Source organism: Natator depressus, chromosome 8, assembly GCF_965152275.1.
Source record: "Natator depressus isolate rNatDep1 chromosome 8, rNatDep2.hap1, whole genome shotgun sequence".
Taxonomy (NCBI): Eukaryota; Metazoa; Chordata; order Testudines; family Cheloniidae; genus Natator; species Natator depressus.
Window position 1 is genome coordinate 49194372 of NC_134241.1, and position 23818 is coordinate 49218189.

A 23818-nucleotide genomic window follows, 5' to 3' on the forward strand; every position below is an offset into this window, starting at 1 on the left:
TGATTTAGTTGGGGTTGGATTAGATGACTTCCTGAGGTCTCTTCCAACCCTGATATTCTCGGGGGAGGGCCCAGAGCAGTCCCGGCCCATGTCCCTGCCCAGGACAGGTGGAGGGTTCAGGGCTCCTGGGCGGTGCTTACCACTGCCTCGCTTCAGCTTCTGCCCTGGGGCAGAGCCTCGTGCTAACGTAGAGCTAAGGCCCCTCTTGCTGGGAAGAGGCTGACACCACCCCGAGCCTTGGAGATGTGCTGCAGGGAATCCAGGACAGCATTTGTCCCAGAGTCATTCAGACTGGGACCAGGACTTGAAATGTACATTTTGGTACTGTCCGGCCCAATTAGGGACAGATGGTAACCCTAGTCTGCTCCCAGCTGCTGGAAGTGAGCTGGTAGATACCCTCATTCCAGCGGCTGATGAAACAGATGCGGAGCAAGGCAGGAAGTGATGATGGATGGATGTAATGTGGCTCACAAGGAGTTACTAACGGCAGGCAACTGTGGACTAGGTGGAAGCACATACAGAGAGCTACAACCCTTACATGGATGGCAAAGCACTGGTTCTGAGGGGACGCCTTGTGGATTCGCACAGCAGACTAGGATTCAAGAGGCCTGGCTCAGGCTTGCTGAGTGACTGTAGTTAAGCCACTTCTTTTCTCTGTGCTTCAGTTTCCCCATGTGTAAAATATGGACCGTGATAGTGAGCTCCTTTGTAAAGCGCTTTAACTCCTACTGCTGAAATGGGCTATCAAAGAGCCCAGTATTATATTTATTATTATAATCGAAACCCAGAGTTTGTCAAGCACCAGAGTCACCTGGCAACCTCACAATCCCATGTCCTGCTGGTTAACTTATCCCCCCCCCCCCCCCCCGAGCAACTGGTCATTGTTTAGTTTCACTCTCGGCTCGGCACCTCCCTCTGTGAGCATCCATGGGCTTGTTTCACTTCATTCTGGCCCACTCCTCACAACTGGCCAGTAGTGAGCAATTGCCTGGGCCCTGCTCTTGCTGCCTGTTGCTGTGATGGTTTAACAGGAAATCCGCCAGCCACAGGCTCTGGCGCTTGGCCCCGAGCTGCCCCTGGCTGAAATGCTTTTAAAGAGGATACTTATGGGCACAATGTGTTCATCTTTGTAGCTGCTTTTTGCTCCTGCTGGGCTGGTCCACTCACTTGGCAATGCCGTGCTCCCTGTCGCGAGGTATTTGCTGGGAAAGGCCCTCTTTCTAGGCCTCATCCAAGACCCACTGGGAGCCTCTCCTATGATTTCAGGGGGCACGGGCTCAGGCTCTGGGGTTCTTTTTTTCCGCAATCAGAAGATGCCTGGCTCCTTTTTCAGGCTTCTGTGTGCATCCCAGTTGCAAGCTAATGTGGCCATCACAAACTCTGGCCAAGTTTAGCGCCAGGTTCATGGCTAGTCCTAATATCTATAATGGAGCAATTGGAAGACCCCCAGATCCAAACATCCCTGCCAGGATCAATATTATCACCTTGTTAAATTAAACCATGCCTCTTTAAGATCTGCCCTGCCTTCCATTTTGATTAGTGCCCACAAATGTGGCTATTAATTTTTAGGGCCTAATCCTGCACCATTGAATCTGATGGGCATTTTTTTCTTGCCTTCAGTGGGAGCAGGACCATGCACTTAAGTGTGCTAGTCACTATAGTATCTGTGTTTAAATTGCTTCTGAATTTGGGCAGGGTTTTTTCTCCCATGTTTTTGGGAGAGTTGTTGCAAAACATTTTTTCGCTTTACATCAAAGTTTTAGGCAGCAACTGGCCAGCAAATGAACTTCCAGTTGCTTTTTCCTTTGGTATGCTGGGTTATTTTGACTTCACTTTTTTTTTGTTTCAAAACTGATTAAAAAATAATCAAGCCCCTTCTGTTACTGCAAATGAACATTTGATGATAAAGTATATTCCTAGGTTATCTTGGAGGAAAGTGCAATATCCTGTATTCTTCTCTTTCCAGTTTTTCTCCATTTCATTGATTTTTGTTAGCGCTTATCTTCCATTCTTTATTTCACAGTTGCCTGAGCATTAAAGGACATTTCTTCTTCTCCTCAGGCATGTGTAGACAGCACCTTAAACCTCTGCACATTAAAATATTAACTTCCAGCAGGCAGACAGAAATGCTCAAATGAGTGTTCATATCATACGCTACCATCTAACCCAGACTGCAGCCAGCCGCTGCTAGTTACTTCCCCCTCTCTGGATCAGTTATACAACTATAAGGCCTGATCTTGCAATCCTTACTCAGACAAGTAGTCCTTAGTCATGGAAGTAATCCCATTGACTAAGAGTTGCAGAATTGCGCTGTAGGGCCTGATCCACCATCTCCTGTAGTCATTGAGTCTTTCCAGTGCCATCAGTGCCAAATGAAGCTGATCCGTAGGGGGTTTGCTGGTGGGTATTTGTCAAGGCCATAAGAACTACTATTGCCAAAATGACCTGCAGGAAGCTCGCTCTTCTGCCTGGGGAACAATGGAGTAGGGAAAGGGCAGCAAGTGCTTAAGGGCAGCAAGTAATAAAGCTGTGTCAGAACTGCTCTCCCTACCTGTCCCATTACTGGGGTTCAGACATTTAAAGAGGCCCAGCGGGTGCTCAGCACCTCTGAAAACCAGACTGCTTATTTAGGAGCCTAAATATGAAGCCAGCAGCTTAACTTGAAAGGCCCCCACATGTGCCGATGTTGGCCAGTGTGTCTAGCAGCAATGGAGAGTCATGTGGGCTTGTAGGAGAGCTGTGCTGGAGGCAGTTCAGTTCCTCTGCTGTCTTGCAGAGGCAGGAAAAATAATCCTTGGAGGAGACCCTCCAAACTATACATACAAGGGAGGGGAGAGCTCCCAGCACATCAGGGATGCTTGAGAAGGGAAAGAGGAGCCTTGCTCTGCCTCAGGTATCGATGCTGATGCAGTTGTCCTAAAATAGTCATGCACGGAGCCCTTTTATCTTAGTAAAACTCACGTGGCATGAGCCAGTGCTCAGAGAATAAATAAACCCTTCCACACAAGCTATGGAATAATAATACACACACTTTACAGGCTGGATTAGTGACTGTGCTAAGCCGAGGGCCAGGGGAGAATAGCAAGACTTTCCTTCCTATGTTGGAACCCACAAATACCTTCTTCAGGGCTAATATTTGTTCCCTAAGTGTAATATTGATGCTGGGTGTTCTAGGGTGTCGCTTCAAACCATGGTACCTAGGAACAAAGCAGTTCATTTCTATATGTTCAGTTCATCTCTTGGGTGTATTTGATGTTCAAATGAAACCAGTGCTCAGATACTATGATGGTGTAGTCAGGACCCATACAGAGGAGAGCAGAGCCCTTTCTGGGGGTTATTTTTTGCCCACTTGAGAATCATTCTGATGACAGCAGGACTTTGGTACCCTGAGTTTATGCTGTAACTCACGTCTCCATTTGAAGGTTGGCATTCTTCTGCTGCCCCTCCTAATTTCCCTTCCTGTATCAACCCACGATTACATTATTTTTCTTTCCTTGGTCTTGAAGGGGGAAACAGATGGTCTTTTCCCAGATCCCTATCAGAGATACTACTACCTTTGAAAAACGTGGCCCATCAATGTTGCTTCATCTGCGACTTCCCAAAGCCTTGGGTATACCTACCCAGAGGAGGCTTCCCAATGCACGATCCTTGTGGCAATCCCCATGCTGTGGATTGGGTGTACCTGGACTTCTACAAATGCTACTGTGAAGGTTAATTTTGGTATGATATTTCCAACTGAGATAGAGTAACATATTCTTCCTCCAAAGAGGTGAACTGCTAAAGCCATTATCTGAATCATTACCATCACTGTAATACTTGTATTCCCATTAATTCCTTGACATTTACACACATTTCTATCCTGTTCAGTCACCGATCAACTTTTGGAATGTTAAATTGCGACCCTGTCACCAAACATCATCACGACTTCCGTGAGAAGGATCTGTGTCCCATCGTCACTGACTAGTTACAGTCATCCTCCTCTTCACTGCAGTCATTCGCAATCTCCTGCCATCCTTTCCCATCACGTTTTGCATTTCCATTGCCCATCTTCATTATCATCACTGTTATCACCACAACCCTCATATTCATCCTTCGCACTCCAGTCCTTAGCAAAGTCCTCCCAGCGCCTTATCCCTGCTGGGCTCCCGGCTCTGAAGGGCAGCATACCCTTAGTGCATAAAGCACTGCAACAGCCATCTGGGTCATTTAATGTGTCCCTGTCAGCAGTCACGTCTGTTACAGACTTCCTCTGCCGGTACACCTCTGAACAGCACTACAATGATCTGGACTTCTGTTGTGTTTGTTTCCAGTTATACAGTCCCCCCCACCCCGCCCCATCTTTATCTTCATTAGCCTCATGGTCACCTCCACCACCACTTATCATGAAGCATGAGCAACATAATCCTCACTTGCATCAGTGTCCTCATTTCTTCCATAACAACAATAATCTTTTCTACTACTGCAGTCATTACCTCATTATACTTCCATTCCCTTTTCGCATCATCTCCATTAGAACCCCATTACCTTGAACAACTCCATTCCAATCTATTATCTTCTTTATCTTCTTTATTATCATTATCTGCACCGCCTTCTTTATAACCATTACCTCCTCAATTACCATTCCATTACCTTTATTACAACCCCTGTTACAGTCATAATTATGCCCTTTACAGTTTTGATATCTGCATCTCCGCCCATCCAATTCCATATCTCCATCACCTCTGTTAGCAGCAGCAGCATGGCATTACAACTCAGTTATCTTCATTGTCCCCATTAGATAATTCACTTATCTTCACCATCACCACCTTTATTATAGTCATAATTATCTCCATCCTGATTTTCATACTTTTTCCATTATTTTCCATTACAGATTTATTGTCTTTCATTATCACGTCCTTCATCAGTCAACCTCTCTTTCACTACAGTGTCACAGGCCACATTATTAGCTGATGGCACGTGGCACTGAAGTCAATGGAGATCTGCCGATTTACACTAGCTGAAGATCTGTCCTGGTATCTTCATCACCATTATCTCTGTGATAGAGATCATCCCCGCCACTTCACTGTCACTATCTTCACCAACACCTCTCTATTACAATTCCAAAATCTCTGCCTCTATTACAGTCATAATTATCTCCATTACACTTCCATTATCCCCAGATTTATCTCCAGTGCAGATTTTATGATCATCATGACCTGCTCCTCCACAGTCGTCAGCATCTCTATTGCTTTTCCATCCAGTCCCTTCAGCCGCTCCTCTAGCACAGCGAGAAGCACAGCATCTCCTCTGCTAAAATACTATTATCTTAATTGTCATTTCTACTGCAGCCAGCACCTCCATTACAGCCCCATTCTTTTCATTATCGCCTTGATTACAGTTAGAAGTGCTTCCATTACAGTGCTACTATTTTGATTCATTTGTCTATTACAGTCTGCAGGAGCCCACCCATACATCATAATTCTATTGTCTCCAACAATGGCTCAATTAGAGTTTAATCACACACCCTTTGCAGCCTCTCCTTGCTGCCGGTGCTGCCGTAACCATCTGCCTTACCACCACCACAATTCCATGTACCCCCTTGGAACCATCTTTCCTACCTGGGGCATGCTTTTGAGCAGAACACCCTGCACTACGGCTGGTAACAGGCCGGCTTTCCACAGCGCGCAGCATAGATCCAGGGTGTAAATGGAAGACATTGAAAGGCACAGTGCTGACATGATGTGTGGAGGGGAAAACTTGTGCAGCAAATTCTGGGCAGTTCTCTTCATTGTATCAGCCCTCATATAGGAAAGGATGGCAGCTGAGGCAGAAGGTGTGGCCTGCGCTACTTGCATTGACTGGTGAACCACCTCTAGCTCACGCCCCATTGGCTCCCTGGGCAGACAAGTAGAGCTGAAGTCTGTGCAGGCCCCCTTTGACGCCACAGAGAAAAAGCCTGATCCAAAGCCTACTGCAGTCAGTGGGAGTCTCGCATTGAGTACAGTAGGCCTCAAAAGACACAGCCCTGTGGCATGCTGCCTGTAGCTCTCCCACCAAGACTGTGCACAGAGAACGTGCCTAGAGAGCAGCTTCTCCCTGGTTCCACCCATTCCCAGTGGAGCCCCAAACACATTTTGTCTGTGTTGAGGGGCTGTAGGCAGAGACCCCACACTGCCTTATCTGCCCTTCCCCAATGCTAATCTTCCCCCAGTTTCCATGGACATTTTCTCCCTTCCATGCTATGCACCTGGTCTTTGTTTGGGAATTTCAGTTCTAATAAGTTCAGCTGCTTAGAACCGAGCTGCTGCTCTCCTTAGAATCATAGAAATGTTGGGCTGGAAGGGACTTCGAGAGACCATCTACTCCACCCCTGCCCTGAGCCAGCACCAAGTATACTTAGACCGTCCCTGACAGAGGTTTTGTCTCACCTGTTCTTAAAAACCTCCAATGGCACGGATGTCCCAACCTCCCTTGGGAACCTGTTCCAGTGCTTAACATTCCTTAGCATTAGAGTTTTTCTTTGCTGCAAACCAAGCCAGTTGCTTCTTGTCATACTCACAGTGGACAAGGAGAACAATTGATCACCTCCCTTTTTATAACACTTTAGATAGTTGAAGACTTATCAAATTCCCCCTTCACGACATGTTAGTTAAATGTTTTAGGATTTCAAATCAAGTTTGATTCTGGTTTTGTGTGAAAGTCAGGCTTAGTCATAGTCTCATCCAATGTGATTCACTGAATACCCGGTTCCTTTCCAGCCCAACCAATTGCTAATAAAGGCTTGCCTATATCTTATGTTTCCTCATCCTGTTAGCCGGACTGTTTCAGTGTTAGCTGTACAGAACTAGTTTATGGTTGAAAGATATCATTTGGCCACATGCACACACAATGTATGACTATACTCCCTATAACAAGCTCTTGCAAAGAAGAAACATGTCAGAATGGGGATAAGTAAGATGAGAAGAGGTGAGACCTCTTGGTGGACAAAACTAGGACGTAGGAGGACTGCATTTGATTCCCAGCTGTACCATGCCCATGGGACTGATTACCAGCTGGACCAGGATTCATTTCACAGTAAGCTGGACTGATTGTTAGCCAAAGCTATAGGAGACCGACACTGAGTACAGACAATGTGCAAACAATTCATTGACAGGATGGTCGGGAATTTCAAAGGAGCTTAAAGTAGCTAAATGCCCCGCCATAATCTCTAGCCTGGCATAGGAATGGCAGACACTATGGCAGTAAACTGGATTAAATGCACACATTTTGTAAATGCTGAGTATTTCAACATCCTGCATTGACATCACTACATCCACAGTGTCCTGCTTCCATTGTGAAGCTATGCTCTCTATGTCCAGTGTCGTCAACATAGCAGGGCATTTTGCTAAAAAGCACGTCACAGTTCTCACTCCCAAAACCAGGCACGTGAATTTGCTATGACCAGTGTTACTATCCTGCTTATAGATAATTGCCATTCACCTCAGCCGGTTCACACACTGCTTTGCTATGCTGACATTTGAACCTCCCCGGTGGACAGCCACACTCCACTGAGCTGATGCTAGATACTGGTTCAGCTGTGTCATTTTGGTGGGAATCTTTGTACCTGCCCTGTTTTCAGAGTGGGCATCTTACAGAACCGAAACTGTCTTTGGTGATGTACTGGAAGAAAACCAGCCCTTTGCCAGGGTTGTCTTATTTCACTGGTGACACATGAACTTGCAAAGTTCCATCACGAGAAAATGGACCATTTCACTGCTTTTAACATGAGAGTTGCTAATGCACATGCACAGAATGTTCCTATCTGCTTAACCCCTGACTCCGCTGTGACAGACAGTAGTGACTCAGGCATACTTGCCTGTGCAAATACATTTGTGCATGAAGTCAGTCCCAGCAGGTCAATCCCTTCCCACCAACAGAAGAAACTCAGATGCTTGCCTCTCTCTGTCTGGGAAGCTGGTTCCTAGGAGCTACAAACACATGAGCCGGATTTGGGAAAAAAGAGAATAATGCAATCCAGCGCAGCAATGTGTGTAAGGAAAATAAACAGATCCGCACTGTAATTTCAGTGGCCAGAACTCCAGTGGGGTTCTTTAGGGAGCGTTCGTAAACCCAGATTTGTTTAAAGCAAACAAAAAGAAAGCGCAGTTAAATCTAGCTATCTGTTTCATGGTATTATTTCTTTGTCATAGAGTAGCACCCAAGGGCCCCAACTGAAATCAGAGTCCTGCTATGGCAAGTTCTGTACACACAGAGAGACAGTCCCTGCACCAAAGATCTGACAAGCTAGCCACAGGAAGTGCTATGATCCCCATTTCACAGATGGGGAACTGAAGCACAAGGCATTTAAGTGGCTTGCCCAAGAGCGTCACACTGTGGAAGAGCTGGGAATCAAACCCAGACCTCCTACGTCCTAGTCTAGTGTCATCAACAAATATGGAGAACGGCTTGTCTACTGTACATGTGATCAGAGAGGAAACTCTGGCCTCCTTTTCACCTTCCACATATACTTCAGAGTGAAGGCGTGGGGGCTCTTGCTTTTGATGGCATGGGCCAATAGTGGCACTAAGGGGGGGGCCTTCAGGTGTATGTGTGGCACCTTTTCACATGGGGCTGGAGAGTGAACCTGCCCTCCACTCACCCAGTAGTAGTGCCTGTGCCGCAGGGCTGAGCCTGGCTCCCTGCTCTGGGCGTTGTGACATGGCACATGGCTATGTGTGGTGCTGTGACCCCATGCACCATGTTGCAACGCCACTCATTCAAATTTGGCCTGGCCGCCCCTCGGGCATGACGAGCCAAACAGGAATGGTGCTGCAACCCCATGTGCCAGGTTGCAATGCCCGGGGTGGGGAGCTGGGGCCTGCCCCATGGGACAGGAGATGCTGCTGCAGCCACCATGAATGACGCATTGCTCCCCTGATTGCAAAACCTGGCTCTGCCACTGGTCTGGGCTCTGGTGATTTCTTACCACTTATTTATTATTTGTATAACAGCAGCACCTAGAAGTGCCAACCAGACTGAGGGCCCATTATGCTAGGAGCTGTACTTATAGATAATAAAACAGAGTCCCTGCTCCAAGGACCTTACAATCTCAGGTAGATGAAACCAACAAATAAGGGAAAGAATGGAGGTGGAGCAATACATGGGTTTTTGCACAGACTAGCCGTGTGTACAGTATGCAGGCACAGCTTGGTTTTTTTAATGGCGCTAGACAAGCAGATCAGCAATAGTAAGCGCATTTACCATCTGCTTCGCCATCATCAGCTTGGCAGCATTTTCCCCAGCAGAATGAAGTTGTGTGATGTCATTGTAGCATCAGAACATGGAGTATGCCCATATAGAACAGAGATTATGTAACAAAATACCTATGACCTCTATGGCTGCTTTATGATGCTGATGTTGTGTTTGCTGTATTGATTCCTTCACATTAGAAACTCTTCTGGCTAATTTGTACCTGTGCTTATTAGTTTGACAGCTGCCCAAAAACCTTAACAGATTTATTACTGTAGCTGGTGCAAGTCTGGCCGTGATTATGACCTTTTTCGTTCGCTGTTCATTAAAGCTGTTTTTTTGAAAGACGCTAATACATTTTCATGAAAAATGTCAAAATAATTGGCTCACAAATGTAAAAAGGATTATTTTTATAGATTTTTCAAAGAATGTTTTTTACCCAGACTGTCCAACGAGAAGCCTTTAGACCACGTGTCCTTCCAAAAACCCAGAGGGCCAGATACTCAGGTGGTGTGCCTTGGAATGGAAGTCACTGGAGCTGTAGCAATTTACACCAACTAAGGAGCTCTTCCACTGACTTCAATGGAGTGGTGGCGTTTTACACCAGTTGGGGGCCGGGCCCAGACACTTTATTCTTTCATAAACATGAGGAAAGATTCTTTGGAAAGCAGACAGAAGGGGGGAAATGCTGAGAAGAATAAAATATCAGCGTAAATAACTCATTCTTAGAAGAGTTTTGCACTGTCTGGAGCTTTATGCTCTGTATGAAGGAAAAACGAGAATATCTGGAAATCTTTGGAAAGAAAAGGAAACATGAGTTTTCCTTCGACATCACAAAGAGTTATGGCAGATGCTAAAGGGATGTAGAGATGTTTTATTATGGGCTTTGAAACACGAAGTTTTTGGTTAGGTTAGTAAATAATTCAAAAAATGATTTGTGCTGGCCCATCTGAGCTCAGGTATTGCGGGAATAAAGAACAAACCTCTGGCATCACTGAGCACAGTAATACACTTTTATTACCAGCCACATAATCACTAGCTTCCTGAAATACATTATTAAAAACAAGGTTAGTACTAGCTGCTACAGACCCCATCAGTCCAGAGCCCCAGCTTGTGAGGCATCCAATAAATAAAGTACCATTTGGGGCCATTTCATTACGGCTGTGGTAGCCAGGCATGAAGCTGAGTTCTGCTCGGACTATCTGCAGAACACCCACTGCAAAGCACTAAGGGACAACGAACCCCACCCGGAAGCTGGAGATTTGGGCGGGAGGGGAAAGCACAAAGTAAGAAGGTGCAGTACCTGCTGGCGTAGGTGGTTTGGTTTTTCCTTCCTCAGCACCCTCTCCTGGATCCAGTTCTCAAATGGAAGCAGCCCGTTTATCAAGGTAAGATGCTGTAACCACCTGTAGAGAGAAAGGTACGAGGGTGTTACCTTTTCATCTCGCGGCAGAGGCTTGCACTTGTGCAGATGTCCAGCTTTCAGTGACATGCACATTTCAAGCCTGTTCCCCACTTGTAGCAGGTGAATGGCACATCTTGGCTTGTCTCCCTCCCTGCCTGCCCTGTTAACTCTTTAAGCTCCCATCCATCTGGTGGAGGTCAGTGCATTGTCCTCCGCAGTGATGTACCATCACATGACATTTCATCGTCAAAGAGGAGGCTGTAAAAGCCTTCAGTTTGGAGGGTAGTAATCAGGTACCCAGCTATTACAGGACTCCAGTGGGGATAACAGTATCAAAATAGTGTTTTGATTTTTCATTGTGTTAGTCAACACTCCGTGGTCTCAAAATAAGACTAGTACAGCGGCTCTCAATGTTTCCAGACAACTGTACCCCTTTCAGGAGTCTGATTTGTCTTGCGTACCCCTAAGTTTCACCTCACTTAAAAACTACTTGCTTACAAAATCAGACATAAAAATACAAAAGTGTCACAGGATAGTATTACTGAAAACTTGCTGACTTTCTCATTTTTACCATACAATTATAAAATAAATCAATTGGAATATAAATACTGTACTTAAATTTCAGTGTATAGCATATAGAGCAGTATAAACAAGTCATTGTCTGTATGAAATTTTAGTTTGTACTGACTTCACTAGTGCTTTTTATGTAGCCTGTTGTTAAATGAGGCAAATATCTATATGAGTCAATGTACCCCCCTGGAAAACTGCATCCCCCAAGGTTACGTGTATCCCTGGTTGAGAACCACTGCCCTAGGGAAGGGCTGGAAGGCCAGAAGGAATGGAATCTTCCCCCCCAACTTTCCGCTTTGCTGCATCATTGCCACTCAGCAAAGACAGAACCATCTCTTGCCCACAGAATATTCATGCTGCATCCCAGATAGCCTATGCTGCAGTGCATTGCCTCCAGCAAAAATGAAATAATTCTGATTATTCTGATCGGATTCCTATGGAGTCATGGAAATTAGAAATGCCCTGTTACATTCTAATACTGTAATATAATTACTTTGCAATTGGCCACCTACAGCTTTCAGAAACTTTAATGAATTAAGCTGTACAACACCCCTATGACGTATGTAAATACTGTTATCCTTATGTGGCAGGTGGGGAAACTGAGGCACAGAGTGAGCAGATGACTTCCCCAAGTTCACACAGTGATTCAGTGATAGAACCCAGATTTTCTGAGTCTTGCTTCCACCTTTAAAAAGATGCAAAGGGGTAGATTCTGGCCATAAATGGCCAATGGTGAATTCCCTGGTGGAAGTGTGTGCCCCACTGATGTAAAGAAGGCACAACCATCTCCTGGGTCAGCTGCTCCACTGACCCCCTGCATGATGGGTGTACCTAGGGAAGACGACGACGACGTAGGTGCGTGGCAGGGGTCCACTCTGCTAAACTGGTTCCCTAGTGTTGTAGGGTCCCTCTGTGACCTTATACTGGTGGTGTAGGTTAGAGCAAGCCATAACTTCCTTCCCTGTGCTGAGCAGAGCTCGGGTCAGGGGAGAACTGGGTCTAGAAGCGTGCTGTCACTGGTGTGAGATCCAGAAGAGAGGCCATCTCCCTGCTCTGTGGTGTGGTGCCTCTGCGTGGGTGTGGGAGTGGGTGAATCTTTGGAGCCAGATTCGGTTAGCTCAAGAAGTGTCCTGGTGAGATTACAGCTCACAGGGCGGGAGGAGGAGGGAAATCTCATCCAAGCAGCTTATAATTTCACCACATTGCACCCTGAATCAGTAAAGAGGTGACTTCTGAGTTTGGATCTGACCCAAAACTGAACTGAAAAGCAGAGGGAATTGGTTTGAATCTGGAGATCTGAATTGATCTTCCCCACCAATGCGGAAGGGTTTGGACCTAGACTCTGACGACAAGCCATCCCTAATATGACGCTCCGAAAGGCATGAGTTTAGACACCATCTCACAGTGGAATCCAATTTGCTGCTCACTATCATCCACAAGTAGCTGCCACATTAGTACTTTCCAAGGTCTAGATTATGACATTCCTTGTGTGGGTGTAGGGTGGAAGAACCTTTGGGGCATGCCCCATGGATGCTCCCCAAAAAGGAGGATGAGGAGGGGTTGCCTCTAGGGGGGCTTGGCCAGCACCTGTACTCCCTAGAGTGCCCCTGAGTCGGCACGGTTCCCCAGCACCCCCTGCTCAGAGCTGTGCTTTATTGACTCAGTCTTGCTGCATATATCTGCCTCTTAATGAATATTGGGCCTAGATTGTCACCCCCCTGGTTGACCACTGCCACTGACTTCAGTGGGACTACTCATGTGAGCAACCACTTCCTAAGTGAGTAGCAGGATCACAGCCTTGCCCTTGGATTATTTCCCCCTGTATTTCCAGTATTAAGCTTCTATTTTACAGATGGAATCTTGCTGCATTATTTCCTCTTTATATTTCTAGCCCCATTCTATTATTTCTCTATCCTCACCCATTTTTGCAACACCTCCCAATATAGCATTAGCTGTGCAGCACTTCAGACAGGCCCTGTTCACTGCCTTCCTGCCCTCTCATTAATGACAGTGTTAAATGAAACGGGGCCTGCCAGCCATCCCTGCAGTGGCACCCCACAGGCCAGCCCTCACCGCCTGCTGCTTTGCTGTTCATCATTACCCTGAATCTGTGGTGGTCCAGCCAGTTTACAGTCCATGGGAGAGGGCTCATCTGCAGGCCCTAGGAATGAATTATTCAAGGAAGCTTGTGCGAGGCTTTACTGAGTTCTAAATACATTACACATCAGTCACATTTCCTTCATGCGCTCATTTGGCAATCCATTAAAAAGTTAATTAATTTTAATGTCTGGCTTTCTGTACTGATGCCTGGAATGGGCTTTAAAAATAAAACACATCCAAATCTGTCTGAAACAATCACACAGGGGGACTGATGGGAACTGGCTGTCTCGCAGAGGTGGTCTCCCTCCCTTGTATTATTCTCTACGTGGTTTCAGATAGAGGTCTTGTTCCTCTGGAACTGTTCTAGTGAACTGCTAAAATAGTTTTGGGCTCTGCTTCAGAGGTGGCTGCATTTCAGAACTGTGATGGATACAGTGTTATAGGTGGGTCTGAGCTGTAAAATTTGGATTTATATTTTGAAACCATGCAAAGGGACTGATCCAAAAGGTAAAATATTCAAAAGTGCCTAAGTCCCATTTTCAAAAGTGAGTTAGGAGCCTAAGTGTCTCATGGCAAGGCTATGGAACTTTGACTTCAAGGTGCCTCTTTAGAAATTTAGGTTCCTAACCACAGTTGCCAACTTTCACGTGGTAAATAAGCATCTCAACTTTCACAATAAGCCAAAAATCAAACTAATCCCATTTCAAAACAAGGCCAAAACAAGCCAATCCCTAAGAACCCCAACACTCTATGTGACTAGATTCCCCCCGGCGTGCAGTCTGGGACTGTGGGCCTGCTGTGGGCCCGACTCTCTCTCCACTAAAAAAAAAAAGAAGCAACAATCTACAACAAGCTACAAGCCATAAACTAGTCAACAAGCAACTCACAAGCCAATTAAGCTAAAAACAAGCCCAATTTCTGTTTTTTTTTGTTTTTTTTTGTTTTTTATGGGTTAGGCATGTCTGGTCCTAACTCACTTCAGGCATATCTGAAAATTTTATCCGAAGTGCTGTGGGAAGCCTCCCACAGTTTGAGATTTTTCCAGCCCGACTTCAGTCACTGATGAAGGCTGGGACATTCTGATCCAGATCTGGAATCTGAAACCACCGTCTGTACTCTTAGAGTTATAGATTCTTTAAGGCCAGAAGAGACCATTCTGGTCATCTAGTTTGTCCACTTTCTATACCACGGACTGTAAACCACCACCCAGCACATTGGTTATCCATTAATTCCTGCACTGAACCTCTGGTGGAGTGAAGGACAAGTTTTCTAGAGTGACCGCCAAATGTGTCCATGCAATCACTCTGTGTGCGCAAAAATTCTCATGCTAGCCCACAGTTCAGGACAGCACTTAAAGTTAAGCACATGGTTAAGTTTCGCTGACTTCAATGCAACTTATGCTAGTGCTTAAAGTTAAGCATGTGCTTAAGTGCTGGCCTGAGTAGGGCTGCTTTTCTGATGTGGGGCTATCATGTGCCGAAATATCATTTGAGTTGCTTTGGAGTCTTTCAAGTGCCTATCCTCTGCTTTCGGCACGTTTACCACGTTTAAACTGACATTTAATTCTAAACACCATATAATAAACTCTTCCCCCAGCAGTGGAGTATTTATAGTTACCTACCACTCTAATCACAGTCATCACATTGGTCCCATTTCCTTACCCATCATTCAGCCCTCTGCCCCAGATGCCTAGTGGGGCACTGCAGTACGGCCAAAAAAGCTAAGCAATCCAGGCCCTGCTGGACCAAGGAGGGAAGCAGATTCCAGGGGAGGACTCTTCTGGAGAACTTGTGAGAGCAGTCTCCTTCCAGTTCAGTCTGCAGCGGGTTCCATCTCACACGTCCCTGCTAGGCAGCATTGCGCATGAAGGGAGCTGGTGTCCCAGACAAGCAGCTCCCATGTGTACGCACACATTTAATCTTGGAGTCCGTAAATTTGCGGACTCAAATTCTGGCCATGATCCTGAGAAGTGCTGAGTGCCTCCTGGTTGGTATGGAGCACCTGCAGTTCCCCCTGCAGTTCAAGGGTATTGAGGTGCTGAGCACGTCCCCGTAGCTCATGCCGAGGCCCTTTGAAAATCTGTCGCTGTAAAGTGCCTTGGGATCCTTTGGCATGGAAAGGTCTGGAGTCATATAGTCATGCTGCTTGTGACAACAATCTCAGTCACACCTTGCGCTCTTCCCGTCTGCTTGTTGTACCTGTGGTTGGATACTTAGCAAGCTGTTTGGGGGCAGGGACCATCTTTTCATTGTGGCCTCTATGAATCACCATAGTACAAATAAATAATAGAGAATCAATATAAACGATCACCCTGTAAAAAGGGAAGATTTGGATACATGCCCATCCTTCTCTGCAGACGACAGGGATCTAATCTGGATGTTTGGCAGCCTTTGAATAGATCTGGTCAGTGTCCCCTATGAGTGGGCAATTTCCATTCTACAGAGATGATTGCAGACTGTAAATAATTCATTACCTTCTGTCTGGGAGTTTAAATGGGCTCCATGAGCTCAGTAGAACAGCTCCATAATCTGCCTGCGCTAACTTGTTGAAACTTGCTGGTCCGCCAGGTACATTTTGCTGCCTTTTCTGCAGCAGAACACCGCTGCTCGCTGCCTAGATCACTGCTCGGGGGACATTGTTAGAGCAGGACATTATTCTAGCCTTCTGTTTCTCTGTTGCCCAGTGGGGATAGCCCCTCGACAAAAATCCTGCCAGCCCCATCATGAGCTCCTGACAAAAGGAGTTTCAGTAGAATGCAATGGAAACTTTGTTTTACACCCTCTGATTTGGACACATCCTCCAGCATTAAAAGGCCTCTGGTGCATAATGGTTAAGCAAGAACAAAATGTGAAACGCTACATTGAAAAGGGCACACCTTGGAGAGCTCTTAAATGTAGCTTAATTACATTAGTTACACACCAATCGAGGGGGTAATTTAGCATCTTAAGACATATGCTTTGCTCACTAAAATGAGACATAACCCAAAAATGAACACAGACTGTGGACGTGCTGCCGTTTCCCTAAGACTGGGGAGGCTGCAGGCTCTGGATCTGGCTGACAACGAGAGATGCATTGTCTGGGGTGCTCTAAATATGCATAACTTCTTGTGTCCTGTACAGATGGAGAGTGATAAGTGATACCTTTAAAAATCTGGGGTTAAACTCTTTGGAGCAGGGACTGTCTTTCGCTGTGTTTGCAGGGCACCTAGCACAATGGGGCTCTGAGGTTGGTTGGGGTTTCTAGAGGCTGTTGCAATGCAATTCATAATCATTATGAGTTGCCATATTGAAGTGAGTAGGATTACTGATGGGAGTGAAATAAAAGGGGCATGTTTGCAGGATCGGGGCTCTGGCATGCATCATTTCAGTAAAGTAAAATCAAGCATCTCGTAAGAAAAGAGGAATTTTTCAATCATTTTAAAAGATGGCAACAACCCATCCCAATATCTGGGTCCACAGGATTGCCCCTTCGCCTCCTAGATAGGAACTAAGGCTTAGAGCCTCAAAGGTATTTAGGCACCTAACTCCCATGGATTTCAATGGGATTTAGGCACCTTCGAGGCTCTGGCCCTAAAGCCCTGTCCAAAATTTGGGCAGTGGATGATTTTTCCTTTCCATTCTGGACAGAAGGCTTCACACCACATTTTAGTTGAATTGCTTTTTTGCTGCTGTTCCATATCTGTTTGTCTGTCTAGTCTTTTACACTGTACGCTTTCTGGGGCAGGGACAGTCTTCTTCTCTGTTTGCAAAGCGCCTAGCACAGGGGGGCCTTAATCCTTACTGGGGGCCATAAGGCACTACCAGAATACAAATCACCAATACTACCATGGAGAAGAAATTTTACTTGTCCTTGGGGAAGAATCCTTCCCCAAAGGCACCAAGGAAGCATTGGCAATTGGACAGAAATTGTTGGGGGAAAGATTTTTTTGCTGGGTGGCGGTTTCTGTGTATGAAAGAAGCAACAAATGCATCATGTGATCCCCATGACTGTTTGCTGCAGCTGATGAGTGGATTTCATATTTCATTCTTGAATGAGAATTTAGTCCCTTTTGGCATTTGACACCATAGTGCGTAAGCCCATCTCCCCCATTTGGAATGGCCCCATCTTGATGGGCCTGAACCACAGAATTTGGATTCAGATTTGGATTTCTGACATCTCCATATTCTGGGAGGTTTGGATCTGGTGTCAGTCCCTTATAGAAATAGAGATCAATTCAAAATTCAGATCTGGATCCGGAGATTAGGGGATGATTCAGATGAAGATGTTGGGTTCAGCCGTGTCTCTAATTTGCAATGGTAACTGGTTGCACATAGTAAAGGCTAAATTTATGGGGGAAACCATTGGTACCCTCCATATTGTACATTTATTTATTTAAGCAAAAAATTAGCTCTGACTGACAGATGGTGTCCACCTTCACAGCCCATTTGCATGCAGCACATGTGAACGTTAATGACCTACCTGAATCTCCTTCCAGCTGGTGAACCCACATGCAACTTAATCCAACCTCCCAGCTGCCAAACCTGCCCACAATTCCCCAACGAACAACCCAACCTGATCCTGGACACCAAACCTATTTGCAACTGTCCACCTGAAAATGAACTCTGGATATCCCACCTGCCTCACCACTTCCCCTCCCCAATCACTGCAAAAATTTGGCATTTGCAGTGATAACTGTTGCTTCAAATTTATAACTAGGGCAGATGCAGGTATCTTACGACCAAGGGGAACTCCAAACAACTTTGTCCCAAGGTCAGCCTACGCTGCAATCAGGAGGTGTGACTGTAGCATGTGTAGACATATGTGAGCTAGCTTTGATCTACAAAGCTAGCCTGAGTAACATGTAGCCGCGGCTGCATGGAAGGCTGCACACCCAGGACCCTGGTTACATACCCAAGCTGCCGCCGCCCGTGCTGCCATGGCTTCACGGCTATTGTTACTTGAGCTAGCTTTGCTTTTGCTAGATATGGGTGTGGGTATAGATAGTGGTAACGTCTACATGTGCTGCAAACACACCTCCCAGTGACAGAGACTGGTTTAAGAGACAGTTCCTCAGCTGATGTTCCTCGGCTTGAAATCAATGGAACAATGCCAGTTTACACCTGAGAATCTGGCCCCATGTGACTGTAGAATTGCCACCCTCAGAACCCACGCATGCCTCATCAACTCACCAACGTGCTGTCGCACCTTGAGGCTACTGAGAAGAGGGAGAACAGAGGCGACTGGGGTGACCAACAGTGCCTCCCTTTTAAATTACACTGGGCGGTTAGTCCTGCTCCTTGTGACTGAACCCAGATGGTATGAAAAGATTACCGCAGCCTCCAGGCCTATCAGTCTGGTGTCTTTCAGCGGTACTAACTTCACCATAAATAGTAATAAATAAATACAACGCCTCTGCATTAAATTCTGAGAAGCCCATTGAAAACTGTGTACACAGTGAAAACAAATACATGATTAAATAACGTCTCTAACAGTATTTCTATAAAAATCCCCCTCTCGAAATAATATGGTGTGAAAGGGGCATTCAAGTGCTGGTTAACCTCCATTCAGAAAGATAATTTTTATCACATCATTACAGTCAACTGATTAAAACTGAGTTAATTCCTACAGAGCACCCATTCTAAACACTGCCTCGTCTTGTAAATTCAGCACCAAAAAATAAATAAAAAATCTTGATTAATATTAAAGCGCACACACAACCCTACATCGCTATAAAATCCAGCGCATGAGACCACATGACCAAGAACTCAAATGGATACAAACAATGAAACAGCTCTGGTTAGAGATCAGTAGATCTCAAAGCCCTTTACAAAGGAGGTCAGTTTCATCATCCCCATTTTACAGATGAGAAAACTGAGGTACAGGAAGTGACTTGTCCAAGGTCACCTAGCGGCAGCATCAGAAATAGACCCTCACATCTCGTAAATTCCACTAGACCACGCTGGTTAGGGAAAGGGGATTTGGATAAATGAAAACCAACCTGAACCGTCACACCACTCAAACGAAATGCCTCAGTCAGCATTTATTTTCCCTCTATTTACTTCCAACCCAAAGAACAGGTCCAGGATGTTCACCGAGATTGCCTGTGAGCATTGCAAGGCAGAAAGGGCTCTGGGACACTGTGTTAGAGACGTCATCCTTGTGGATGTCAAACTGTCACAGGATGAGGAAGTTTGGGAGAGTCAGGCAGAGCATCTTCCAGGAGCCATCTCTTCGGTATGGCGTCCGTTCCCTGATGGGCTGACATTCACAATTCGCTTTGGGTGACTATTCAAGCTTAAAAGTCACTTGTGCTGCGTATTTGCACGAGCAAAGTGCAAGCGCTTGAATGCTCTCAGCATGCACACCCAACGCAGTCAGGAATAAAGTGGTATCAAAATTGTATTTGAATTGAAATGGTGATTCTCTGAGCTCTAGCTATGAAAAGGAGTCTCACATCGTCTTCTCTCCCCTTCCCTTAAGTCTTCTTTTCTCTTCCTCCTCCTCATCCCATATTTGTGACCTCACCTCCCTAGAGATCAGGAGATTCAAAGGAAGCATGCTTCACCACGCATTCCAGCAGGCTGGCTACCTCCGTTGGCATATTTGCTTATTCTTCCAGCTCTTTGCTCCCTAGATCACAACCTATCTGCTGCTTCTATTCAGTTAAAGGTCCAGTCATAATGCAGGATATCAAAATCAGCTTTGTGGCAACAGACCATAATGTTGTGAACGCATGGTTCTCAGTCAGAATTTATGACTTCGCTGCAGGATCGAGCAGGAAGAACAGCCGGCTGCCAGAGAGAAAGCCCTGTTTTGGAACACAATGGAGGCCCACAAAAATGATGGGAAAATAGTCTTCTTTGTGCATAGTCTTTCCCCCACCCTAAGTGAAACACTGTAAAAAAGAGGCCTGCCCACCGTGGCATTTAGCATGTACATTTGGGACTCCTGAAGTATTTGGTGGTAAAGGTTAGATGAGCCATTAGTTTGATGAACTATAAAATATTGAATCTGTTTCACCTGGCTGCGCACAGAACATCTAAATCCATTTCGGAATCATGACTAGCAATTTATCCTCATCTTCCCCCACCTCAGAGCAGTTGACGTCCCTCAAGGTTCTGTCCTTAGTTCCTTTTTGTCTCTGTGTGTACTCACAGCTTACTCATCTACCTACCACCTCTCTGTGGATGATTGCCAGACCTGCCTTTCTCCCCCAACCTGGGTCATTGTACATCTCCAGCTTTTTCTCAGGCCTGGTTTGTACTACAGAATAACGTCAATGTAAGGCAGCTCATGTTGACCTAACTCTATACTACAGTGTTCCTCCCGCTGATTTAACTTGCCTGCTACAGTGACCTCATAACTCCACCTACCCTGGGATGACACCTGGAGCCCTGCTGCCCCAAGGCTGACACCTGGAGCCCTGCTTAAGTTGGTGCAAGTGCTCCTGGTGTGGATGTGCACCACCAACAGAAGCAGCATAGTGTGGACACAACAGAAGATTTAATTACTGCGGTGGCTGTAGGTCAACTTAATTTTGTAGCATAGACAAGCCCTTAGACATTTCCTGCAGATGTCCCACCACCATCACAAACTCAGTCTTTCTCAAACAGAGCTTCTCCTCTTACTCCTCACCCTCTCCTTTCTTCTCCTTTCTCTGCCACCATTGCCAGCTCTACCACGCTACCAGGCTTTCAACTCCAGTGTCATTTCAACACCCGTCTTGAAATATCTTTCTGCTCCATGCCCGGGCCCTCAGTGAGTCCTGGTCATTCTTCCTCTGTGATATCAGTGAAATCTGCCCTTCCCATTTCTAAAGCTTGCAGTGTTAGTTGTGAAAAGATAGAGCTGCTAGGGGCACACAGCCTGTGTAAACAGGAAATACAGGCAGTCTTGTGTTCACTTCCACCATGGTGTCCTGAGTTTCTGTAAAGCCCACATTGTGTCAGAACAGGCAAGAATAAAGACTCAAAAGATCACACAGAATCCATGCAAAAGGGAGGGAGGGAGAAAGAAAAACAGACAAGCATGTGACGTTGCACTTCATATGTTTTATGGAAATATGCTAATGAGTGTGAATATGATGTAACTGGAATATGCTTCATGCAAAAGGTCTCTTGTAAGGTATCATTACAAAGCTTATAATCTACTGAGTGTGTTCATCCTATTTGTATGTATGTATTATTCCTGTATCTAAAACTAGAAATATGAAGTATAACTCAGAAGTCCTATTGTAATTATGCAAAGTGTGGGACATTAATGGTGGTTTAGAATTTTGATGGCTCCCATTGACTAGGACAATTGGTTGTAAATGGCTCTGTTTACTTGCAAGCCTTCCTGTGTTCTTGTGAGTCAGGCCGGGAAGAATGGAGGCTGGGGTCTCACAGGACATGTGACCATGTCACCTGGTACTGGAATCCATCTTAAATCTGGTGCTTTTCCATTTAGAAGGAGGGGTGGGGACCCAGAGAGACAAAAGATTCCCGCCTTGCGCCAAAGCTATAAAAGGGGGTGGAACAGAACAAAGGGGACTGCCAGTCATGAAGAATCCCCTAGTTGCCACCTGAGCTGGAACTAACAAGGACTGTACCAGGTGAAAGGATGGGGCCAGGCTAGGAAGGAGTCTAGTCTGTGAAAGAAGCTTATTGGAACATCTCTGAGGGTGAGATTTACTTGTATTCAGTTTTTTAATGTATTAGGCTTAGACTTCTGTGTTTTGTTTTATTTTGCTTAGTAACTTACTTTGTTCTGTCTGTTATTACTTGAAACCACTTAAATCCTACTTTTTATACTTAATAAAATCACTTTTGTTTATTAATTAACCCAGAGTAAGTGATTAATGCCTGGGGGAGCAAACAGCTGTGCATAGCTCTATATCAGTGTTATAGAGGGTGAAGAATTTATAAGTTTACCCCAGAGGTGGGCAAACTGTGGCCCCCGGGCCACATTTGGCCCATGGGCCCGTCCTGCCCGGCCCTTGAGCTCCCGGCCGGGGAGGCTAGCCCCCAGCCCCTCCCCTGCTGTCATCCTCCCCCTGGCCCCGCAGCCATGCTGCCGCATGGGCAGCGCTCTGGGCGGTGGGGCTGCAAGCTCCTGCGGGGCAGCGCGGCGGCATGGTAAGGGGGCCAGGGCCGGGGGGTTGGATAAGGTGCAGGGGGTTCTGGGGGACAGTAAAGGGACGTGAAGCAGGAGGTGGTTGGATGGGTCAGGGTTTGGGAGGGGCGGTCAGGGGACAGGGAACGGGAGGGGTTGGATAAGCGTGGGAGTCTTGGGGGGCCTGTCAGGGGGTGGGGGTGTGGATAGGGGGTCAGGGGATGGGGAATGGGGGGTTGGATAGGTGTGGGGTCCCGGGGGGGGCCTGTCAGAGGGCAGGGGTGTGGATAGGGGTCAGAGGACGGGGAAGGGGGGGTTGGATAGGCGTGGGGTCCCAGAGGGCCTGTCAGGTGTAGGGATGTGGATAGGGGTAGGGGCAGTCAGGGGGCGGGAGGGGTTGGATAGGGGGTGGGGTCCTGGGGGGCATTGAGAGGTGGGGGGTCCCAGGAGGGGGTGGTTAGGGCACAAGGAGCAGTGGGGTTGGATGGGTCAGGAGTTCTGAGGGGGGCAGTCAGGGGGTGGGAGGGGTCAGATAGGGGGTGGGTGCCAGGCTGTTTGGGGAGGCACAGCCTTCCCTACCCGGCCCTCCATACAGTTTTGCAATGCCAATGTGGCCCTTGGGCCAAAAAGTTTGCCCATCCCTGGTTTACCGTGTACAAGCTTTACACAGAGTAAAACGGATTTATTTGGGGTTTGAATCCCATTGGGTGTCCGGGTGCTGGAGATAGGTAACCTGCTGAATGGTTTTCAGTTAAAGTCTGCAGCTTTGGGGGCGTGGTTCAGACCTGGGTCTGTGTTGCAGCAGGCTAGTGTGTCTGGCTCAACAAGGCAGGGTTCTGGAGTCCCAAGCCACCAGGGAAAACGGGCTCGGGGTAATTTCAGCACATCAGGTGACAGTCCCAAGAGGGTCTCTGTGACCGAATCCATCTGTCATAAATATAAAGGGAAAGGTAACAACCTTTATGTATGCAGTAATATAAAATCCCTCTTGGCCAGAGGTACAGAATCCCCTTACCTGTAAGGGGTTAATCAGTTCAATTAACCTAGTTGGCACCTGACCAGAAGGACCAATGGGGAAAGAAGATACTTTCAAATCGGGGCGGGCGAAGGCTTTGTTTTTGTGCTCTGTGTGTGTTCTCTCCAGACAAAGAGAGAGACCAAGCAAGTAATCCAGCTCCTACTGAAATGATACATCTAATATTACAGAAATAGTAAGGAATAGCAAGGAATGCGTTAGATTATCTTTTGTTTTAGCTTGTGAATTTTCCCTGTGCTAAGAGGGAGGTTTATCCCTGTTTTTTGTAACTTTGAAGTTTTGCCTAGGGGGGAATCCTCTGTGTTTTAAGTCTTATTACCCTGTAAAATGACCTTCCATCCTGATTTTACAGAGGTGCTTCTTTTACTTTTTTTTCTTTATAATAAAGTTCTGTTTTTTAAGAATCTGACTGTGTTTTAGTGTCCTAA

At 46.3% G+C, this 23818-nt stretch overlaps 1 protein-coding gene across 7 annotated transcripts in view; it reads right to left on the reverse strand.

The window, feature by feature from the left end:
- TNR (tenascin R) overlaps window positions 1–23818 on the reverse strand; it is a 284069-nt gene that overhangs the window by 128394 nt on the left and 131857 nt on the right. For 6 of the 7 annotated variants that reach the window (XM_074960992.1, XM_074960990.1, XM_074960991.1 and 3 more), the window contains one exon: window positions 10511–10613. The gene's annotated coding sequence lies outside the window, so the exon portion shown is untranslated. Of the gene's footprint in view, window positions 1–9646; window positions 9858–10510; window positions 10614–23818 lie in introns of those variants that run through there. The other variant, XM_074960994.1, reaches the window with a different exon arrangement.